The sequence below is a fragment of the Oncorhynchus masou genome, chromosome 32 (assembly GCF_036934945.1).
Source record: "Oncorhynchus masou masou isolate Uvic2021 chromosome 32, UVic_Omas_1.1, whole genome shotgun sequence".
NCBI lineage: Eukaryota > Metazoa > Chordata > Actinopteri > Salmoniformes > Salmonidae > Oncorhynchus > Oncorhynchus masou.
In genome coordinates this window covers 82,383,128-82,407,027 of record NC_088243.1, presented here as the reverse complement: position 1 = coordinate 82,407,027, position 23,900 = coordinate 82,383,128, and the positions used below count along the sequence as shown (strand labels likewise).

The 23,900-nt window shown below is 42.7% G+C and overlaps 1 protein-coding gene across 3 annotated transcripts in view; it reads right to left on the bottom strand.

Annotated features, from left to right (window-relative positions):
* The window catches only part of frmpd3 (FERM and PDZ domain containing 3), a 329,892-nt gene that overhangs the window by 174,096 nt on the left and 131,896 nt on the right, over window positions 1–23,900 (bottom strand). The window contains exon 3 of one of the 3 annotated variants that reach the window (XM_064955254.1): window positions 7,378–7,469. The exons of the other annotated variants lie outside the window; for them this stretch is intronic. The gene's annotated coding sequence lies outside the window, so the exon portion shown is untranslated. The remainder of the gene's footprint in view (window positions 1–7,377; window positions 7,470–23,900) is intronic. 3 annotated transcript variants of the gene reach the window in all.

The following is a 23,900-nucleotide window of genomic DNA, read 5'->3' as shown; positions in this document are numbered from 1 at the left end:
ATAATAATAATGTTTATAGTTACCCCCGTCTGAGAGAGACAGAGGAGAGGAGAGAGATATTCAGTAATAATAATAATAATGTTTATAGTTACCCCCGTCTGAGAGAGACAGAGGAGAGGAGAGAGATATTCAGTAATAATAATAATATGTTTATAGTTACCCCCGTCTGAGAGAGACATAGGAGAGGAGAGATATTCAGTAATAATAATAAAATGTTTATAGTTACCCCCGTCTGAGAGAGACAGAGGAGAGGAGAGAGATATTCAGTAATAATAATAATAATGTTTATAGTTACCCCCGTCTGAGAGAGACAGAGGAGAGGAGAGATATTCAGTAATAATAATAATAATAATGTTTATAGTTACCCCCGTCTGAGAGAAACAGAGGAGAGGAGAGAGATATTCAGTAATAATAATAATAATAATGTTTATAGTTACCCCGTCTGAGAGAGACAGAGGAGAGGAGAGAGATATTCAGTAATAATGATAATATGTTTATAGTTACCCCCGTCTGAGAGAGACAGAGGAGAGGAGAGAGATATTCAGTAATAATAATAATATGTTTATAGTTACCCCCGTCTGAGAGAGACAGATGAGAGGAGAGAGATATTCAGTAATAATAATAATAATGTTTATAGTTACCCCTGTCTGAGAGAGACAGAGGAGAGGAGAGAGATATTCAGTAATAATAATAATAATGTTTATAGTTACCCCCGTCTGAGAGAGACAGAGGAGAGGAGAGAGATATTCAGTAATAATAATAATGTTTATAGTTACCCCGTCTGAGAGAGACAGAGGAGAGGAGAGAGATATTCAGTAATAATAATAATAATAATAATAATGTTTATAGTTACCCCCGTCTGAGAGAGACAGAGGAGAGGAGAGAGATATTCAGTAATAATAATAATATGTTTATAGTTACCCGTCTGAGAGAGACAGAGGAGAGGAGAGAGATATTCAGTAATAATAATAATAATGTTTATAGTTACCCCGTCTGAGAGAGACAGAGGAGAGGAGAGAGATATTCAGTAATAATAATAATAATGTTTATAGTTACCCCCGTCTGAGAGAGACAGAGGAGAGGAGAGAGATATTCAGTAATAATAATAATAATAATAATGTTTATAGTTACCCCCGTCTGAGAGAGACAGAGGAGAGTAGAGAGATATTCAGTAATAATAATAATAATGTTTATAGTTACCCCCGTCTGAGAGAAACAGAGGAGAGGAGAGAGATATTCAGTAATAATCATAATATGTTTATAGTTACCCCCGTCTGAGAGAGACAGAGGAGAGGAGAGAGATATTCAGTAATAATAATAATAATGTTTATAGTTACCCCCGTCTGAGAGAGACAGAGGAGAGGAGAGAGATATTCAGTAATAATAATAATATGTTTATAGTTACCCCCGTCTGAGAGAAACAGAGGAGAGGAGAGAGATATTCAGTAATAATAATAATAATAATGTTTATAGTTACCCCCGTCTGAGAGAGACAGAGGAGAGGAGAGAGATATTCAGTAATAATAATAATATGTTTATAGTTACCCCCGTCTGAGAGAGACAGAGGAGAGGAGAGATATTCAGTAATAATAATAAAATGTTTATAGTTACCCCCGTCTGAGAGAGACAGAGGAGAGGAGAGATATTCAGTAATAATAATAATAATGTTTATAGTTACCCCCGTCTGAGAGAGACAGAGGAGAGGAGAGAGATATTCAGTAATAATAATAATAATGTTTATAGTTACCCCGTCTGAGAGAGACAGAGGAGAGGAGAGAGATATTCAGTAATAATAATAATAATGTTTATAGTTACCCCCGTCTGAGAGAGACAGAGGAGAGGAGAGAGATATTCAGTAATAATAATAATAATGTTTATAGTTACCCCCGTCTGAGAGAGACAGAGGAGAGGAGAGAGATATTCAGTAATAATAATAATATGTTTATAGTTACCCCCGTCTGAGAGAGACAGAGGAGAGGAGAGAGATATTCAGTAATAATAATAATATGTTTATAGTTACCCCGTCTGAGAGAGACAGAGGAGAGGAGAGAGATATTCAGTAATAATAATAATAATGTTTATAGTTACCCCCGTCTGAGAGAGACAGAGGAGAGGAGAGAGATATTCAGTAATAATAATAATAATAATATGTTTATAGTTACCCCCGTCTGAGAGAGACAGAGGAGAGGAGAGAGATATTCAGTAATAATAATAATATGTTTATAGTTACCCCCGTCTGAGAGAGACAGAGGAGAGGAGAGAGATATTCAGTAATAATAATAATATGTTTATAGTTACCCCCGTCTGAGAGAGACAGAGGAGAGGAGAGAGATATTCAGTAATAATAATAATAATGTTTATAGTTACCCCGTCTGAGAGAGACAGAGGAGAGGAGAGAGATATTCAGTAATAATAATAATAATGTTTATAGTTACCCCGTCTGAGAGAGACAGAGGAGAGGAGAGAGATATTCAGTAATAATAATAATAATAATAATGTTTATAGTTACCCCCGTCTGAGAGAGACAGAGGAGAGTAGAGAGATATTCAGTAATAATAATAATAATGTTTATAGTTACCCCCGTCTGAGAGAGACAGAGGAGAGGAGAGAGATATTCAGTAATAATAATAATATGTTTATAGTTACCCCCGTCTGAGAGAGACAGAGGAGAGGAGAGAGATATTCAGTAATAATAATAATAATGTTTATAGTTACCCCCGTCTGAGAGAAACAGAGGAGAGGAGAGAGATATTCAGTAATAATAATAATAATAATGTTTATAGTTACCCCCGTCTGAGAGAGACAGAGGAGAGGAGAGAGATATTCAGTAATAATAATAATATGTTTATAGTTACCCCCGTCTGAGAGAGACAGAGGAGAGGAGAGATATTCAGTAATAATAATAAAATGTTTATAGTTACACCCGTCTGAGAGAGACAGAGGAGAGGAGAGAGATATTCAGTAATAATAATAATAATGTTTATAGTTACCCCCGTCTGAGAGAGACAGAGGAGAGGAGAGAGATATTCAGTAATAATAATAATAATGTTTATAGTTACCCCCGTCTGAGAGAGACAGAGGAGAGGAGAGATATTCAGTAATAATAATAAAATGTTTATAGTTACCCCCGTCTGAGAGAGACAGAGGAGAGGAGAGAGATATTCAGTAATAATAATAATAATGTTTATAGTTACCCCCGTCTGAGAGAGACAGAGGAGAGGAGAGAGATATTCAGTAATAATAATAATATGTTTATAGTTACCCCCGTCTGAGAGAGACAGAGGAGAGGAGAGAGATATTCAGTAATAATAATAATAATAATGTTTATAGTTACCCCGTCTGAGAGAGACAGAGGAGAGGAGAGAGATATTCAGTAATAATAATAATATGTTTATAGTTACCCCCGTCTGAGAGAGACAGAGGAGAGGAGAGAGATATTCAGTAATAATAATAAAATGTTTATAGTTACCCACGTCTGAGAGAGACAGAGGAGAGGAGAGAGATATTCAGGAATAATAATAATAATGTTTATAGTTACCCCCGTCTGAGAGAGACAGAGGAGAGGAGAGAGATATTCAGTAATAATAATAATAATGTTTATAGTTACCCCGTCTGAGAGAGACAGAGGAGAGGAGAGAGATATTCAGTAATAATAATAATAATGTTTATAGTTACCCCGTCTGAGAGAGACAGAGGAGAGGAGAGAGATATTCAGTAATAATAATAATAATGTTTATAGTTACCCCCGTCTGAGAGAGACAGAGGAGAGGAGAGAGATATTCAGTAATAATAATAATAATGTTTATAGTTACCCCCGTCTGAGAGAGACAGAGGAGAGGAGAGAGATATTCAGTAATAATAATAATAATGTTTATAGTTACCCCCGTCTGAGAGAAACAGAGGAGAGGAGAGAGATATTCAGTAATAATAATAATAATAATAATGTTTATAGTTACCCCGTCTGAGAGAGACAGAGGAGAGGAGAGAGATATTCAGTAATAATAATAATAATGTTTATAGTTACCCCCGTCTGAGAGAGACAGAGGAGAGGAGAGAGATATTCAGTAATAATAATAATAATAATAATGTTTATAGTTACCCCCGTCTGAGAGAGACAGAGGAGAGGAGAGAGATATTCAGTAATAATAATAATAATGTTTATAGTTACCCCGTCTGAGAGAGACAGAGGAGAGGAGAGAGATATTCAGTAATAATAATAATAATAATAATGTTTATAGTTACCCCCGTCTGAGAGAGACAGAGGAGAGGAGAGAGATATTCAGTAATAATAATAATAATAATAATGTTTATAGTTACCCCCGTCTGAGAGAGACAGAGGAGAGGAGAGAGATATTCAGTAATAATAATAATATGTTTATAGTTACCCCCGTCTGAGAGAGACAGAGGAGAGGAGAGAGATATTCAGTAATAATAATAATAATGTTTATAGTTACCCCCGTCTGAGAGAGACAGAGGAGAGGAGAGATATTCAGTAATAATAATAATAATGTTTATAGTTACCCCCGTCTGAGAGAGACAGAGGAGAGGAGAGAGATATTCAGTAATAATAATAATAATGTTTATAGTTACCCCGTCTGAGAGAGACAGAGGAGAGGAGAGAGATATTCAGTAATAATAATAATAATGTTTATAGTTACCCCCGTCTGAGAGAGACAGAGGAGAGGAGAGAGATATTCAGTAATAATAATAATAATAATAATGTTTATAGTTACCCCCGTCTGAGAGAGACAGAGGAGAGGAGAGAGATATTCAGTAATAATAATAATAATGTTTATAGTTACCCCCGTCTGAGAGAGACAGAGGAGAGGAGAGAGATATTCAGTAATAATAATAATAATGTTTATAGTTACCCCCGTCTGAGAGAGACAGAGGAGAGGAGAGAGATATTCAGTAATAATAATAATAATGTTTATAGTTACCCCCGTCTGAGAGAGACAGAGGAGAGGAGAGATATTCAGTCATAATAATAAAATATTTATAGTTACCCCCGTCTGAGAGAGACAGAGGAGAGGAGAGAGATATTCAGTAATAATAATAATAATGTTTATAGTTACCCACGTCTGAGAGAGACAGAGGAGAGGAGAGAGATATTCAGTAATAATAATAATATGTTTATAGTTACCCCCGTCTGAGAGAGACAGAGGAGAGGAGAGAGATATTCAGTAATAATAATAATAATGTTTATAGTTACCCCCGTCTGAGAGAGACAGAGGAGAGGAGAGAGATATTCAGTAATAATAATAATATGTTTATAGTTACCCCCGTCTGAGAGAGACAGAGGAGAGGAGAGATATTCAGTAATAATAATAATAATAATAATAATAATGTTTATAGTTACCCCCGTCTGAGAGAGACAGAGGAGAGGAGAGAGATATTCAGTAATAATAATAATATGTTTATAGTTACCCCCGTCTGAGAGAGACAGAGGAGAGGAGAGAGATATTCAGTAATAATAATAATATGTTTATAGTTACCCCCATCTGAGAGAGACAGAGGAGAGGAGAGAGATATTCAGTAATAATAATAATATGTTTATAGTTACCCCCGTCTGAGAGAGACAGAGGAGAGGAGAGAGATATTCAGTAATAATAATAATAATGTTTATAGTTACCCCCGTCTGAGAGAGACAGAGGAGAGGAGAGAGATATTCAGTAATAATAATAATATGTTTATAGTTACCCCGTCTGAGAGAGACAGAGGAGAGGAGAGAGATATTCAGTAATAATAATAATAATGTTTATAGTTACCCCCGTCTGAGAGAGACAGAGGAGAGGAGAGAGATATTCAGTAATAATAATAATAATAATGTTTATAGTTACCCCCGTCTGAGAGAGACAGAGGAGAGGAGAGATATTCAGTCATAATAATAAAATATTTATAGTTACCCCCGTCTGAGAGAGACAGAGGAGAGGAGAGAGATATTCAGTAATAATAATAATAATGTTTATAGTTACCCACGTCTGAGAGAGACAGAGGAGAGGAGAGAGATATTCAGTAATAATAATAATATGTTTATAGTTACCCCCGTCTGAGAGAGACAGAGGAGAGGAGAGAGATATTCAGTAATAATAATAATAATGTTTATAGTTACCCCCGTCTGAGAGAGACAGAGGAGAGGAGAGAGATATTCAGTAATAATAATAATATGTTTATAGTTACCCCCGTCTGAGAGAGACAGAGGAGAGGAGAGATATTCAGTAATAATAATAATAATAATAATAATAATGTTTATAGTTACCCCCGTCTGAGAGAGACAGAGGAGAGGAGAGAGATATTCAGTAATAATAATAATATGTTTATAGTTACCCCCGTCTGAGAGAGACAGAGGAGAGGAGAGAGATATTCAGTAATAATAATAATATGTTTATAGTTACCCCCATCTGAGAGAGACAGAGGAGAGGAGAGAGATATTCAGTAATAATAATAATATGTTTATAGTTACCCCCGTCTGAGAGAGACAGAGGAGAGGAGAGAGATATTCAGTAATAATAATAATATGTTTATAGTTACCCCGTCTGAGAGAGACAGAGGAGAGGAGAGATATATTCAGTAATAATAATAATAATGTTTATAGTTACCCCCGTCTGAGAGAGACAGAGGAGAGAGATATTCAGTAATAATAATAATAATAATAATGTTTATAGTTACCCCCGTCTGAGAGAAACAGAGGAGAGGAGAGAGATATTCAGTAATAATAATAATATGTTTATAGTTACCCCCATCTCCTTGCTTACCAAAAACAATGTCCTGCAACAATACAACTATTGCTGCCACTAAATGTTTCCTCCAGATGTTTATGCAGAACCATAAGGAAAGGTGTGGTTTCACGTCTATATCCATTGACAATTACTGTAGCAACAGCTTGCAGGGTAGTTTGTTTTTAAAGTGGTAACCTCCTCCTGAGAGAACCCACGGTGTGGTTTACCTTTATCTAATAGGTTGAATTTAGAGCCTAAGTGTCCAATATATGATGTATACTTATAACTACCTTATGATAGGACATGATATTCAGTAATAAAACACTGTAACTTGTGATATTCAGTAACAAAACACTGTAACTTATGATATTCAGTAATAAAACACTGTAACTTATGATATTCAGTAATAAAACACTGTAACTTGTGATATTCAGTAACAAAACACTGTAACTTGTGATATTCAGTAACAAAACACTGTAACTTATGATATTCAGTAATAAAACACTGTAACTTATGATATTCAGTAACAAAACACTGTAACTTATGATAGGACATGATATTCAGTAATAAAACACTGTAACTTATGATAGGACATGATATTCAGTAATAAAACACATGAGAGATTTGAAAGGCAGTTTAATGAAAAAGTTATGCTCACATGATGATTTACATATTTCTCTGTCAGATGTCACCATAGCAACTCATTGAGCATCGAGCAGGTCTGCTTTTTATTGCAGAAGATCTAAGAGCCTGAGGGGAGAGGAGAGGTAGATAGAGGGAAGAGGTAGAGGAGAGAGAGAGGAGAGGGAAGAGGGAGAGGAGAGGGAGAGAGAGGAGAGGGAGAGAGAGGAGAGGGAAGAGATAGAGAGGACAGAGAGGAGAGAGAGGAGAGAGAGGAGAGAGAGGATAGAGAAGAGAGGGAGGAGAGGGGAGGTGGAGGAGACGGAGGAGAGTGAGAGAGAGCAGAGGTGGAGAGAGGGGATTGTTGGAGAGAGGGGAGAGGTGGAGAGAGAGAGAGTTGGAGAGGTGGAGAGAGAGAGGAGAGGTGGAGGGGTGGTGAGAGAGAAGTGAGGTGGAGAGAGAGAGGAGGGGTAGAGAGAGAGAGGAGAGTTGGAGAGAGAGAGAGGAGAGATGGAGGGACAGAGGAGAGGTGGAGAGAGAGAGGTGGAGAGAGAGAGAGGAGGTTGAGGGAGTGAGGAGAGGTGGAGTGAGGAGAGGTGGAGTGAGGAGAGGTGGAGAGAGGAGAGGTGGAGAGGTGGTGAGTAACAGTTTGTACTGTATATGCTCCTGGGTCTGTATCCTACAACATCCATTTCTGTCTCTCGTTCTCTCTCTTTTTCTTATGCTGCATCTCTCTACACTCATTCTCTTGTTTTTTGTTTCTCACTCTGTCTTCTTTCTTCTTCCCTCTGTCTCTGTTTCTCTGTCTCTGTCTTTTTCTACGTCTCTCTCTCTCTCTGTCCTGTCTTTTGTACAAACACTTCCTCTACCTACAATCCAAACTCAGTCTCAATTGAATGTCAAATCCCCCGACCCTCTTCTGGAGTAAATAAGCATTACACAGAGCTATGTGCTGCAGTTTGTCACATCAATGTGATTTGGGGTTTCTATAAAACACTGTTTTTGTTGGCAAATAATATTTTCTCGGACGTGTACAAAAACGCACACAGACACTCACGGACACACATGCATGGGCACACACAGACACTCACGGACACACATGCATGGGCACACACAGACACTCACGGACACACATGCATGGGCACACACAGACACTCACGGACACACATGCATGGGCACACAGACACTCACGGACACACATGCATGGGCACACACAGACACTCACGGACACACATGCATGGGCACACACAGACACTCACGGACACACATGCATGGGCACACACAGACACTCATGGACACACATGCATGGGCACACACAGACACTCACGGACACACATGCATGGGCACACACAGACACTCACGGACACACATGCATGGGCACACACAGACACTCATGGACACACATGCATGGGCACACACAGACACTCACGGACTCTTATCTCCTCTGATGTAATGAAGTCACGGTATTTCTCCACTTCAGATTCAAGACATTTCAAATGGCAGCTCACTAAAGGAGTCCATCATTGATTTCTGAAAGCAGATGTGTGTGAGGTGTGTGTGTGTGTCATGTGCATATGTATGTATTTGTTTGTGTGTGTGTGGTGCGTATGAACGTACGTATTTGTTTGTGTGTGTGTGCGTGTGTGTGTGTGTGTGTGCATATGTACGTGTGTGTGTGTGGTGCATATGTACGTGTGTGTGTGTGTCATGCCCTGGTCTATATTTATTATGTTGTCTTCATTTATTGGGTCAGGCCAGGGTTTATTTGTAGTGTGTTTCGTCTTGGGGTTGTGTGGGGTGTATAGATTAGTCTATGGCTGCCTGAGGCGGTTCTCAATCAGAGTCAGGTGATTATCGTTGTCTCTGATTGGGAACCATATTTAGGTAGCCTGGGTTTCACTGTGTGTTTGTGGGTGATTGTTCCTGTCTCTGTGTTTGTTGCACCAGTCAGGGCTGTTTCGGTTTTCGACGTTTGTTGTTTTGTATTGTTCGTGTTTTTCTTCATCATTAAAATGTATCTAACGAACCACGCTGCATTTTGGTCCGATCCTTGTTCCACCTCTTCGTCAGAGGAGGAGTTGGAAGAAACCCGTTACAGTGTGTGTGTGTGTAATGTGTGTGTGTGTGTGTGTGTGTGTGTAATGTGTGTGTGTTCATCTGTCCTTTCGTCCGCTGCTTAGACAGCCAAACGGTGCAGATTCAGGATGCTAAAGGTCTGAGGAGTGACACAGAAAGAACGATAACTAATTGAGCTAATCTTCATTTTTCAAACTCAAATTAAGTCGAAAGTAGTGCACTACATCGGGAATAGGATGCCATTTGGGACGAAGCCATAATAGCTTCATTAGGTTGGTGATTAGAGAGAGAAGAACAGAGTCATCCAGTGTGACAGATCTCCTCATTACAGGACAGAGTTGTGACATGGACGAGCTTGTGACGTTCATTCATTTTGAGAAATGACATCCTGTATACACTCAGATAACACCCACTCTGTTCCTGCATCCTAAATTACACCCTATTCCCGTTATCGGGGACTATACCAGACTAAGGCTCTGGTAGACAATAGGGCCCTATTTGGTACATTTCCACTGTTTATTTAACTAGGCAAGTCAGTTATATTAACAACAAATTTGCACTTACAATGACAGTCTACCAGGGAACAGCGGGTTAACTAACTGCCTTGTTCAGGGGTGGAAGGAGAGATTTTGATCTTGTCAGCTCAGGGATTCAATCCAGTAACCTTAAGGTTACTGGCCCAACACTCTATCCACTAGGCTACCTGCTGCCCCACGTTGGGTGATGGACTGCATTGAGTTCTATCTGCTGCCCCACGTTGGGTGATGGACTGCATTGAGTTCTAACCACTAGGCTACCTGCTGCCCCAGGTTGGGTGATGGACTGCATTGAGTTCTAACCACTCTAACCACTAGGCTACCTGCTGCCCCAGGTTGGGTGATGGACTGCATTGAGTTCTATCCATTAGGCTACCTGCTGCCCCACGTTGGGTGATGGACTGCATTGAGTTCTATCCACTAGACTACCTGCTGCCCCATGTTGGGTGATGGACTGCATTGAGTTCTAACCACTAGGCTACCTGCTGCCCCATGTTGGGTGATGGACTGCATTGAGTTCTATCCATTAGGCTACCTGCTGCCCCACGTTGGGTGATGGACTGCATTGAGTTCTAACCACTAGACTACCTGCTGCCCCACGTTGGGTGATGGACTGCATTGAGTTCTATCCACTAGACTACCTGCTGCCCCATGTTGGGTGATGGACTGCATTGAGTTCTAACCACTAGGCTACCTGCTGCCCCAGGTTGGGTGATGGACTGCATTGAGTTCTAACCACGAGGCTACCTGCTGCCCCAGGTTGGGTGATGGACTGCATTGAGTTCTATCCACTACGCTACCTGCTGCCCCACGTTGGGTGATGGACTGCATTGAGTTCTATCCATTAGGCTACCTGCTGCCCCACGTTGGGTGATGGACTGCATTGAGTTCTATCCACTAGACTACCTGCTGCCCCACGTTGGGTGATGGACTGCATTGAGTTCTATCCACTAGACTACCTGCTGCCCCAGGTTGGGTGATGGACTGCATTGAGTTCTAACCACGAGGCTACCTGCTGCCCCAGGTTGGGTGATGGACTGCATTGAGTTCTATCCACTACGCTACCTGCTGCCCCACGTTGGGTGATGGACTGCATTGAGTTCTATCTACTAGACTACCTGCTGCCCCACGTTGGGTGATGGACTGCATTGAGTTCTATCCACTAGACTACCTGCTGCCCCAGGTTGGGTGATGGACTGCATTGAGTTCTAACCACGAGGCTACCTGCTGCCCCACGTTGGGTGATGGACTGCATTGAGTTCTAACCACGAGGCTACCTGCTGCCCCAGGTTGGGTGATGGACTGCATTGAGTTCTAACCACTAGACTACCTGCTGCCCCACGTTGGGTGATGGACTGCATTGAGTTCTATCCATTAGGCTACCTGCTGCCCCACGTTGGGTGATGGACTGCATTGAGTTCTATCCACTAGACTACCTGCTGCCCCACGTTGGGTGATGGACTGCATTGAGTTCTAACCACTAGGCTACCTGCTGCCCCAGGTTGGGTGATGGACTGCATTGAGTTCTAACCATTAGGCTACCTGCTGCCCCAGGTTGGGTGATGGACTGCATTGAGTTCTATCCACTAAACTACCTGCTGCCCCACGTTGGGTGATGGACTGCATTGAGTTCTAACCACGAGGCTACCTGCTGCCCCAGGTTGGGTGATGGACTGCATTGAGTTCTAACCATTAGGCTACCTGCTGCCCCACGTTGGGTGATGGACTGCATTGAGTTCTATCCACTAGACTACCTGCTGCCCCACGTTGGGTGATGGACTGCATTGAGTTCTATCCACTAGACTACCTGCTGCCCCACGTTGGGTGATGGACTGCATTGAGTTCTAACCATTAGGCTACCTGCTGCCCCACGTTGGGTGATGGACTGCATTGAGTTCTATCCACTAGACTACCTGCTGCCCCACGTTGGGTGATGGACTGCATTGAGTTCTAACCACGAGGCTACCTGCTGCCCCAGGTTGGGTGATGGACTGCATTGAGTTCTAACCATTAGGCTACCTGCTGCCCCACGTTGGGTGATGGACTGCATTGAGTTCTATCCACTAGACTACCTGCTGCCCCACGTTGGGTGATGGACTGCATTGAGTTCTATCCACTAGACTACCTGCTGCCCCACGTTGGGTGATGGACTGCATTGAGTTCTAACCATTAGGCTACCTGCTGCCCCACGTTGGGTGATGGACTGCATTGAGTTCTATCCACTAGACTACCTGCTGCCCCACGTTGGGTGATGGACTGCATTGAGTTCTAACCATTAGGCTACCTGCTGCCCCACGTTGGGTGATGGACTGCATTGAGTTCTATCCACTAGACTACCTGCTGCCCCACGTTGGGTGATGGACTGCATTGAGTTCTAACCACGAGGCTACCTGCTGCCCAACGTTGGGTGATGGACTGCATTGAGTTCTAACCATGAGGCTACCTGCTGCCCCAGGTTGGGTGATGGACTGCATTGAGTTCTATCCACTAGACTACCTGCTGCCCCACGTTGGGTGATGGACTGCATTGAGTTCTATCCACTAGACTACCTGCTGCCCCACGTTGGGTGATGAACTGCATTGAGTTCTATCCACTAGACTACCTGCTGCCCCAGGTTGGGTGATGGACTGCATTGAGTTCTAACCATTAGGCTACCTGCTGCCCCACGTTGGGTGATGGACTGCATTGAGTTCTATCCACTAGACTACCTGCTGCCCCACGTTGGGTGATGGACTGCATTGAGTTCTATCCACTAGACTACCTGCTGCCCCACGTTGGGTGATGGACTGCATTGAGTTCTAACCATTAGGCTACCTGCTGCCCCACGTTGGGTGATGGACTGCATTGAGTTCTATCCACTAGACTACCTGCTGCCCCACGTTGGGTGATGGACTGCATTGAGTTCTAACCACGAGGCTACCTGCTGCCCCAGGTTGGGTGATGGACTGCATTGAGTTCTAACCATTAGGCTACCTACTGCCCCACGTTGGGTGATGGACTGCATTGAGTTCTATCCACTAGACTACCTGCTGCCCCACATTGGGTGATGGACTGCATTGAGTTCTAACCATTAGGCTACCTGCTGCCCCACGTTGGGTGATGGACTGCATTGAGTTCTATCCACTAGACTACCTGCTGCCCCAGGTTGGGTGATGGACTGCATTGAGTTCTAACCACGAGGCTACCTGCTGCCCCACGTTGGGTGATGGACTGCATTGAGTTCTAACCATGAGGCTACCTGCTGCCCCAGGTTGGGTGATGGACTGCATTGAGTTCTAACCATTAGGCTACCTGCTGCCCCACGTTGGGTGATGGACTGCATTGAGTTCTATCCACTAGACTACCTGCTGCCCCACGTTGGGTGATGGACTGCATTGAGTTCTATCCACTAGACTACCTGCTGCCCCAGGTTGGGTGATGGACTGCATTGAGTTCTAACCATGAGGCTACCTGCTGCCCCAGGTTGGGTGATGGACTGCATTGAGTTCTATCCACTACGCTACCTGCTGCCCCACGTTGGGTGATGGACTGCATTGAGTTCTATCCACTAGACTACCTGCTGCCCCACGTTGGGTGATGGACTGCATTGAGTTCTATCCACTAGACTACCTGCTGCCCCAGGTTGGGTGATGGACTGCATTGAGTTCTAACCACGAGGCTACCTGCTGCCCCACGTTGGGTGATGGACTGCATTGAGTTCTAACCACGAGGCTAACTGCTGCCCCAGGTTGGGTGATGCACTGCATTGAGTTCTTTAGTCAGGAAAAAGGTACATATAGATGTAAGAAACTGGCCTCTAACGTGACATATAATCAAGATGGATATAAACCATGAAGTTCCATTGAGATCACAAATCTCTGCCTGCTACCACATCCCAGGACCTGGCCAAGATTCACAATGTCTTCAGAGCAATTTCCCAATAAACAAACCTTCCTGTGGTTAAATGCATGTGACTTTAATGGAAGGTCTAGTAAAGACTAGCAGTGCTTGAAAAGTGCAGCTTCATCCTTTTTGACCTGTATATAAGTAACGCAGAGGGATCTCTGGCTCTATACAGCTTCTCTGGCTCTATACAGCTTTACAGTACCGCAACTCAGGTGTACCTGGCTCTATAAGGCTTCTCTGGCTCTATACAGCTTTACAGTACCGCAACTCAGGTGTACCTGGCTCTATAAGGCTTCTCTGGCTCTATACAGCTTTACAGTACCCCAACTCAGGTGTGTCTGGCTCTATAAGGCTTCTCTGGCTCTATACAGCTTATCTGGCTCTATACAGCTTTATAGTACCCCAACTCAGGTGTCCCTGGCTCTATACAGCTTATCTGGCTCTATACAGCTTTACAGTACCCCAACTCAGGTGTGTCTGGCTCTATAAGGCTTCTCTGGCTCTATACAGCTTATCTGGCTCTATACAGCTTTACAGTACCCCAACTCAGGTGTCTCTGGCTCTAAACAGCTTTACAGTACCCCAACTCAGGTATCTCTGGCTCTAAACAGCTTTACAGTACCCCAACTCAGGTGTCTCTGGATCTATACAGCGTTACAGTACCCCAACTCAGGTATCTCTGGCTCTATACAGCTTTACAGTACCCCAACTCAGGTGTCTCTGGCTCTAAACAGCTTTACAGTACCCCAACTCAGGTATCTCTGGCTCTAAACAGCTTTACAGTACCCCAACTCAGGTATCTCTGGCTCTAAACAGCTTTACAGTACCCCAACTCAGGTATCTCTGGCTCTAAACAGCTTTACAGTACCCCAACTCTGTTGTCTCTGGATCTATACAGCTTTACAGTACCCCAACTCAGGTATCTCTGGCTCTATACAGCTTTACAGTACCCCAACTCAGGTATCTCTGGCTCTAAACAGCTTTACAGTACCCCAACTCAGGTATCTCTGGCTCTATACAGTACCCCAACTCAGGTATCTCTGGCTCTATACAGCTTTACAGTACCCCAACTCAGGTATCTCTGGCTCTATACAGCTTTACAGTACCCCAACTCAGGTGTGTCTGGCTCTAAACAGCTTTACAGTACCCCAACTCAGGTATCTCTGGCTCTATACAGCTTTACAGTACCCCAACTCAGGTATCTCTGGCTCTATACAGTACCCCAACTCAGGTATCTCTGGCTCTATACAGCTTTACAGTACCCCAACTCAGGTATCTCTGGCTCTATACAGCTTTACAGTACCCCAACTCAGGTATCTCTGGCTCTAAACAGCACCCCAACTCAGGTGTCTCTGGCTCTATACAGCTTTACAGTACCCCAACTCAGGTATCTCTGGCTCTAAACAGCTTTACAGTACCCCAACTCAGGTATCTCTGGCTCTATACAGCACCCCAACTCAGGTATCTCTGGCTCTATACAGCACCCCAACTCAGGTATCTCTGGCTCTAAACAGCTTTACAGTACCCCAACTCAGGTGTCTCTGACTCTATACAGCTTTACAGTACCCCAACTCAGGTATCTCTGGCTCTATACAGCACCCCAACTCAGGTGTCTCTGGCTCTATACAGCTTCTCTGGTTCTATACAGCTTTACAGCACCCCAACGCAGGTGTCCCTGGCTCTATACAGCTTTACAGTACCCCAACTCAGGTGTCCCTGGCTCGATACAGATTCTATGGCTCTATACAGCATTACAGTACCCCAACTCAGGTGTCTCTGGCTCTATACATATTCTCTGACTCTATACAGCTTTACAGTACCCCAACTCAGGTGTCTCAGGCTCTATACAGCTTCTCTGGCTCTATACTGCTTTACAGTACCCCAACTCAGGTATCTCTGGCTCTATACAGCTTTACAGTACCCCAACTCAGGTGTCCCTGGCTCAATACAGATTCTCTGGCTCTATACAGCTTTACATTACCCCAACTCAGGTGTCTCTGGCTCTATACAGCTTCTCTGGCTCTATACAGCTTTACAGTACCCAAACTCAGGTATCTCTGGCTCTATACAGCTTTACAGTACCCCAACTCAGGTATCTCTGGCTCTATACAGCTTTACAGTACCCCAACTCAGGTGTCCCTGGCTCAATACAGATTCTCTGGCTCTATACAGCTTTACATTACCCCAACTCAGGTGTCTCTGGCTCTATACAGCTTCTCTGGCTCTATACAGCTTTACAGTACCCCAACTCAGGTATCTCTGGCTCTATACAGCTTTACAGTACCACAACACAGGTGTCTCTATACAGCTCTATAGTAACCCAACACAGGTATCTCTGTCTCTACAGTACCCCAACACAGGTATCTCTATATATCTCTACAGTACCCCAACACAGGTATCACTGGCTCTACAGTACCCCAACACAGGTATCTCTCTATATCTCTACAGTACCCCAACACAGGTATGTCTATACAGCTCTACAGTACCCCAACACAGGTATCTCTATACAGGTATACAGTACCCCAACACAGGTATCTCCATACAGCTATACAGTACCCCAACACAGGTATCTCTATGCAGCTCTACAGTACCCCAACACAGGTATAGCTATACAGCTCTACAGTACCCCAACACAGGTATCTCTATATAGCTCTACAGTACCCCAGCACAGCTATCACTGGCTCTACAGTACCCCAACACAGGTATCTCTATACAGCTCTACTGTACCCCAACACAGGTATCTCTATATAGCTCTACAGTACCCCAACACAGGTATCTCTGGCTCTACAATACCTCAACACAGGTATCTCTGGTTCTACAGTACCCCAACACAGGTATCTCTGGCTCTACAGTACCCCAACACAGGTATCTCTATATATCTCTACAGTACTCCAATACAGGTATCTCTATACAGCTCTACAGTACCCCAACACAGGTATCACTGGCTCTACAGTACCCCAACACAGGTATCTCTCTATATCTCTACAGTACCCCAACACAGGTATGTCTATACAGCTCTACAGTACCCCAAACCCAGGTATCTCTATACAGCTCTACAGTACCCCAACACAGATATCTCTATACAGCTCTACAGTACCCCAACACAGGTATCTCTATATAGCTCTACAGTACCCCAACACAGGTATCTCTGGCTCTACAGTACCCCAACACAGGTATCTCTGGCTCTACAGTACCCCAACACAGGTATCCCTGGCTCTACCGTAACACAACACAGGTATCCCTATACAGCTCTACAGTACCCCAACACAGGTATCTCTATACAGCTCTACAGTACCCCAACACAGGTATCTCTATACAGCTCTACAGTACCCCAACACAGGTATCTCTATACAGCTCTATAGTCCCCCAACACAGGTATCACTATATAGCTCTACAGTACCCCAACACAGGTATCTCTATATATCTCTACAGTACCCCAAAACAGGTATCTCTATACAGCTCTACAGTACCCCAACACAGGTATCTCTATATATCTCTACAGTACCCCAAAACAGGTATCTCTATACAGCTCTACAGTACCCCAACACAGGTATCTCTCTATATCTCTACAGTACCCCAACACAGGTATCACTGGCTCTACAGTACTCCAACACAGGTATCTCTATATAGCTCTACAGTACCCCAACACAGGTATCTCTGGCTCTACAGTACCCCAACACAGGTCTCTCTCTATATCTCTACAGTACCCCAATACAGGTATCTCTATACAGCTCTAGAGTACCCCGACACAGGTATCACTGGCTCTACAGTATCCCAACACAGTTATCTCTCTATATCTCTACAGTACCCCAACACAGGTATGTCTATACAGCTCTACATGGAAAAGTAGAGAGAAGAAGAGTTGGTGGGATGTACTGTAGAAGACAGGAATCTAACGGACAAGGACAGGGGATCACACTGGTAGGTTTCATCCCTTAAATGTTCTCTCTCTCTTAGTTGCTCCACACAGGCTTTGATGCGTCTCTGACTGTTTGCAGCCAAGACAGTGGGGAAACTCACCCGCTAGAAAGAAACACGTGTTGCTCCTCAGCAGGCAGGCTGGCTACACTTCTCCCTGTGAAGTCAGACTGGCTGAATTCTGTACTCTGTAATGCTTTGGTTGTATTGAGAAGAATAACTACAGTACAGTATTGAATCAGGTCACGTGACAGCAGGTAACTCAATACTTGATCCTACTTCAAACACCAGGTGTTCTAACGGCTTGGATAAAGGGTAATCCTTTACCCCTTAGACTCCATCCCAAATGTCACACTTTTGGTGCCCTGGTTGAGGAATGCCCTAGAATAGGGAGTCATTTAGGAATCATTTTTAGAGTGGAAGACCTTAGCGAAAAGATCTGTGGGAGAAGGTTTCTCTGCATTCTCACTACTGGTTAATCCCTGTCTAGTCAAGTCTTATCTCTCGCTGTGTTCTGGGAACAGAAACCAATGGATTATCCACATTACAGCAGGTACCAGCAAGGTATTGTGCGAGTCCAAAATACACTGCTCAAAAAAATAAAGGGAACACTTAAACAACACAATGTAACTCCAAGTCAATCACACTTCTGTGAAATCAAACTGTCCACTTGGGAAGCAACACTGATTGACAATAAATTTAACATGCTGTTGTGCAAATGGAATAGACAACATGTGGAAATTATAGGCAATTAGCAAGACACCCCAAATAGTGTGATGACCACAGACCACTTCTCAGTTCCTATGCTTCCTGGCTGATGTTTTGGTCACTTTTGAATGCTGGCGGTGCTTTCACACTAGTGGTAGCATGAGATGGAGTCTACAACCCACACAAGTGGCTCAGGTAGCGCAGCTCATCCAGGATGGCACATCAATGCGAGCTGTGGCAAGATGGTTTGCTGTGTCTGTCAGCGTAGTGTCCAGAGCATGGAGGCGCTACCAGGAGACAGGCCAGTACATCAGGAGACGAGGAGGAGGCCGTAGGAGGGCAACAACCCAGCAACAGGACCGCTACCTCCACCTTTGTGCAAGGAGGAGCAGGAGGAGCACTGCCAGAGTCCTGCAAAATGACCTCTAGCAGGCCACAAATGTGCATGTGTCTGCTCAAACGGTCAGAAACAGACTCCATGAGGGTGGTATGAGGGCCCGACATCCACAGGTGGGGGTTGTGCTTACAGCCCAATACCGTGCAGGACGTTTGGCATTTGCCAGAGAACACCAAGATTGTCAAATTCGCCACTTGCGCCCTGTGCTCTTCACAGATGAAAGCAGGTTCACACTGAGCACATGTGACAGACGTGACAGAGTCTGGAGACGCCGTGGAGAACATTCTGCTGCCTGCAACATCCTCCAGCATGACCGGTTTGGCGGTGGGTCAGTCATGGTGTGTATAACCCTAGCACAGACTGTTTATCTTTAGAGACTCTTGTCCTCTGTCATAACTATAACAGACAGTTTATCTGTAGAGAGACTTGTCCTCTGTCATAACTATAGCAGACTTTATCTGTAGAGACTCTTGTCCTCTGTCATAACTATAGCAGTATGTTTATCTGTAGAGACTCTTGTCCTCTGTCATAACTATAGCAGGATGTTTATCTGTAGAGACTCTTGTCCTCTGTCATAACTATAGCAGTATGTTTATCTGTAGAGACTCTTGTCCTCTGTCATAACTATAGCAGGATGTTTATCTGTAGAGACTCTTGTCCTCTGTCATAACTATAGCAGTATGTTTATCTGTAGAGACTCTTGTCCTCTGTCATAACTATAGCAGGATGTTTATCTGTAGAGACTCTTGTCCTCTGTCATAACTATAGCAGGATGTTTATCTGTAGAGACTCTTGTCCTCTGTCATAACTATAGCAGGATGTTTATCTTTAGAGACTCTTGTCCTCTGTCATAACTATAGCAGTATGTTTATCTGTAGAGACTCTTGTCCTCTGTCATAACTATAGCAGGATGTTTATCTGTAGAGACTCTTGTCCTCTGTCATAACTATAGCAAGATGTTTATCTGTAGAGACTCTTGTCCTCTGTCATAACTATAGCAGGATGTTTATCTGTAGAGACTCTCGTCCTCTGTCATAACTATAGCAGACTTTATCTGTAGAGACTCTTGTCCTCTGTCATAACTATAGCAGGATGTTTATCTGTAGAGACTCTCGTCCTCTGTCATAACTATAGCAGGATGTTTATCTGTAGAGACTCTTGTCCTCTGTCATAACTATAGCAGGATGTTATCTGTAGAGACTCTTGTCCTCTGTCATAACTATAGCAGGATGTTTATCTGTAGAGACTCTCGTCCTCTGTCATAACTATAGCAGGATGTTTATCTGTAGAGACTCTCGTCCTCTGTCATAACTATAGCAGGATGTTTATCTGTAGAGACTCTCGTCCTCTGTCATAACTATAGCAGACTGTTAATCTGTAGAGAGACTTGTCCTCTGTCATAACTATAGCAGACTGTTAATCTGTAGAGAGACTTGTCCTCTGTCATGTGTGTGTGTATGTGTGTGTGTGTGTGTTTAGAAAGAAACTCATGTCTGTACCCCTTTCTCAACAGTATGAGACTAATGTCTGTACCCCTTTCTCAACTGTATTAGACTCATGTCTGTACCCCTTTCTCAACTGTATTAGACTCATGTCTAAACCCCTTTCTCAACTGTATTAAACTCATGTCTGTACCCCTTTCTCAACTGTATTAGACTCATGTCTAAACCCCTTTCTCAACTGTATTAGACTCATGTCTGTACCCCTTTCTCAACTGTATTAGACTCATGTCTAAACCCCTTTCTCAACTGTATTAGACTCATGTCTAAACCCCTTTCTCAACTGTATTAGACTCATGTCTAAACCCCTTTCTCAACTGTATTAGACTCATGTCTGTACCCCTTTCTCAACTGTATTAGACTCATGTCTAAACCCCTTTCTCAACTGTATTAGACTCATGTCTAAACCCCTTTCTCAACTGTATTAGACTCATGTCTAAACCCCTTTCTCCACAGTATTTCATCTAACTGCAGAAACAACAGGGACTTATTATACCCCCGATACACACCACAACACTGCCATTATGGGTGAATCAGTCTAACATCTCCAGCTTCTACTTTGATGTTTACTGTCGGCTGTATAGCTTGGTTGAGAGCCAAAGTAATTGAATATGCGTCATTCGTTGGCGGTCGTTGGCTTTATGATGAGGGAGGATGATTTTGTTATTCATGAGCATGGCCTTATTTATATTACAGCATATTGGATGCCTTTCATTCATATTCCATTCATCCAGTTCAATATAACAGTGATAAGTTAAGCCTACTACATGATACTCACATTTTCCCTATAAACATCATGAGGTTGCTATCCTATCCTATGAATGAAAGTTGACAATACAGGTCGAGAGACGAATTTGAGGTGACAGACAGCGACACATGGACAGACAGTGACATTCAATACCGCCTTGCACACTCTTACCTGCATCTAGCTGATATACTGTAGAGTGTATTCATTAGTCCAACAGTTGCAAACAAGAGTTTCTATTGGACAAATTCAGGTATGTTCATCCCCGTTTTGCTCTGTTTGCTTCTTGTTTTTTTTTAACAGAATTGGCGGAATGAATACGCCCCTGATCACACGTAAACACAGTTCACTTTCATAGCAGCCACATTGTATTCCATCTCATATCAATAATCTCTCCCCCCTCACCCTTTCCCTTCATGTGTGGACTTTAATGCACCGCACATCAGCTGTATGTGACCAGGCGAAACAACCTTTCCAAGCCAAACCACAACATAACCGCTGACCGCTACTCACAGCCTACATCATTGTCACCATATTAGCTAAAGTAACGTCATGGTCGGCATAGCTAATAGAACTAGTAAACTAGTAAATCCTCTACAATTATGTAGTAATGTTACATTATATCGTCAGTAAACAGTTTAGCAGTTACACTAGCGGACCACGGTGGCAATAACTTAGTAAAACCAAAAGCTTACCTTAACTTGGAAGCGTTCCAGTGTTGTGTTCGTTAGTCATAGCCAGCTAGCTAACATATCATCCCTTTGTTTGAGCAGGGTGTTTGAGTAGGCTAAACTAGTTAGCTGTATTTGATAGCTAAGTATGTAAAACAGAAGAAAAATGATTAAATCTTGCTTCTCCTTCATTTTTGAAGAAATTAATTTGTTAAAAACTGTTCAAACTAGAACTAACACATTAAATAAAGGTCAAATAAATAAAATGTGTAAACACGCTACAATCATGCAGTACAGTGTACAGTTAGAAAGCAGTTTAGTAGTTACACTGACGGGCCTCAGTGTCAATACATTTATAAAACCAAAAGCTTACCTTGACTTGGATGAGTTCCATTGTTGGATAGCCATAGCCAGCTAGGTAACATAGCATCCCTCTCTGTTTGAGCCAAGTGTTTGAATAGGCTAAACTAGCTAGCTGCATTTGATGCTAGATTAGTAAATGAAAGTGAATGTGAAAAATGTATATACAGAGCTAGGTTTCTCTGTCTGTCTCTCTCAAAACTGTTCAACAATTGTCTTCCTCTCTCTTTGAGTCAACTACTCACCACATTTTATGCACTGCAGTGCTAGCTAGTTGTAGCTTATGCTTTCAGTTCTAGATTCATTCTCTGATACTTTGATTGGGTGGACAACATGTCAGTTCATGCTACAAGAGCTCTGATAGGTTGGAGGACGTCCTCCGGAAGTTATCATGATTACTGTGTAAGTCTATGGAAGTGGGTGAAAACCATGAGCCTCCTGGGTTTTGTATTGAAGTCAATGTACCCAGAGGAGGAAGGAAGCTAGGTGTCCTCCGGCTACACCATGGTGCTACCCTCCAGAGTGCTGTTGAGGCTACTGTCGACCTTCATTGCAAAACAGTGTTTTTTTTATATATTATTTGGTGACATTAATATATTTAGTATAGTTTAATCTAAAAAGGATAACTTTTGAAATGTTTTACACTTTTTCTTTTTATGAAAATCACTGAGGAGGATGGTCCTCCCCTTCCCTAACAAACACGAGGCCCTACATCTCTTTTTCAAGTGAGCCCTGGTCAAGAAATAATTTAAGCAAAAAAATTGTTGACAGCATAGTTATTTTTGTAAAAATTGCATTCTAAAATGGAAATGTTGAACTTTGTTTGCCATATCTTTTTAATAACATTTCTGGTTGTAAGTAATTTATTTTGAGAGGGAGAGGCAGAGGGAGAGGGAGAGGGAGAGGGAGAGACTTGTTACAGCAGAACGATTGATCAGGCAGCAGGAGACACCGTGTGGAACTGATGTAGAAACATACACAGCTGTGTTTTTGTGACTTTTTAGAGTGTAACATTTTTTCACCATTAAAAATCATTTTTTTCCCCAAATCTAACCCTAACCCCTAAACCTAACCCTTACAATAGCATTTGAACAAATTTAGGACCTGAATATTTACCATTAAAAATCATTTTTTCCCTAAATCTAACCCTAACCCCTAAACCCAACCCTTACAATAGCATTTGAACAAATTTAGGACCTGCATTTTTACCATTAAAAATCCTTTTTCTCTAACCACTAAAACCTAACCCTAACCCTAACCAAAACCTATCCCTAACCCTAACCTAAACTATCCCTAACCCTAACCTAAACTAGCCCTAACCTAAACTACCCCTAACCTAACCTATCCCTAACCCTAACCTAAACCTATCCCTAACCCCAAAACCCTAGACATAACCCTTAAGCTTAAAATAGCATTTTAACAAGGTCCTGAATTTTTCAATAGACCTGAATTTTTCCTCAACAGTTCTTGTAGAAATGTGAGGACATTGGGGTCCTGATAATGTAGGAAACATGTACACACACACACACACACACACACACACACACACACACACACACACACACACACACACACACACACACACACACACACACACACACACACACACACACACACACACACACACACACACACACACACACACACACACACACACACACACACACACACACACACACACACACACACACACTTCCAGCCATGGCAATGTATCATGTGGTTCTTGTAAACACAGATACACTGTAAAGGCCAGTGGCCAATCCTA